Below are 966 nucleotides of genomic sequence, written 5' to 3' on the forward strand. Positions count from 1 at the left end.
CTCTGGTTTCCATATCTCTGAAATCCAGTACCTCCAATGTAGTTCACATCTTCCTCTGTATCATCCTCTCTAGCCTCTCCTTCTTCAGCTGAGCAGACTGGCTGCCCCAGAAATGCATGTAAAGCATCTATCTTGGCTCTGACTTCATTCATCTGGTCTTCACCGATGGCTGCAACCGATTTCTTCTTGTCAGAGTCAGTGTTTTTGGTGCTGCTGCTGTTGGCTAGGTTCTCAATAAGTCTCACAGCCTCTATTGGATTCCTAGTGTTGAAGTTCCCCTCACTAGCAGTATCAAGAGCCATCTGATACCTTAAAGGCGATACCTCTGTAGAAAGTGCTTAACAGCTGCACTTCATTGAATCCATGGTGTGGACAGTCTCGCTGGAAGAACTTGAATCTGATCCACGCGTCTTTAAAAGTCTCACTAGGCTTTTGCGCGAAAGTGGCGATTTTGCTTCTTAAGTCTTCAGCGCGTGCCTCATCAAAGAAATTACGCAGGAAGGCGTTTTTGATGTCGGCCCAGGATGTCAGTGATCCTGTAGGTAGCTGCTTGAGCCAGTGTGAAGCTTCTCCAATCAGTGAGTTTTGAAGAGCTTGCAGAGTAGGTAGTCCTCGGGGACTCCATCCATACGAATAGCAGCGATAAGATCCTCGAACCTCTCCAGATGTCCATAGGATGCTCGTGTGATTGCCCAGAATAAGGTATCTGAGACACGAGAGAGTAGTACTGAGGCTTGAGCTCGAAGTTCGGCTTCTGAATCTCTGGAAGTCGAATAGCTGATCTGTTGGTGTAGTACTCGTCTGGACGGTTATGTCTGCCAACGATCGTGTTTGAGCTTCTCCTGTAGCCTCAGCTTCAGGTTCAGGGATTATGTTTCCCTGTGCATCTAGTTTCTGACCTGTTTGCATTACGCAGATGACCATCTTGGTCATACAGGTTTCCATTCTCGCCCTGCGTGAGAATAA

At 47.3% G+C, this 966-nt stretch overlaps 1 non-coding gene across 1 annotated transcript; it reads left to right on the forward strand.

Annotated features, from left to right (window-relative positions):
• The first annotated feature begins 358 nt into the window (after positions 1–358).
• On the forward strand, positions 359–466 carry LOC130502385 (small nucleolar RNA R71). The gene has a single exon (XR_008940246.1). It is a non-coding gene; the product is annotated as a small nucleolar RNA R71 (small nucleolar RNA).
• The last annotated feature ends 500 nt before the right edge of the window (positions 467–966 follow it).

Source organism: Raphanus sativus, unplaced genomic scaffold (assembly GCF_000801105.2).
Source record: "Raphanus sativus cultivar WK10039 unplaced genomic scaffold, ASM80110v3 Scaffold0534, whole genome shotgun sequence".
Classification (NCBI taxonomy): Eukaryota; Viridiplantae; Streptophyta; class Magnoliopsida; order Brassicales; family Brassicaceae; genus Raphanus; species Raphanus sativus.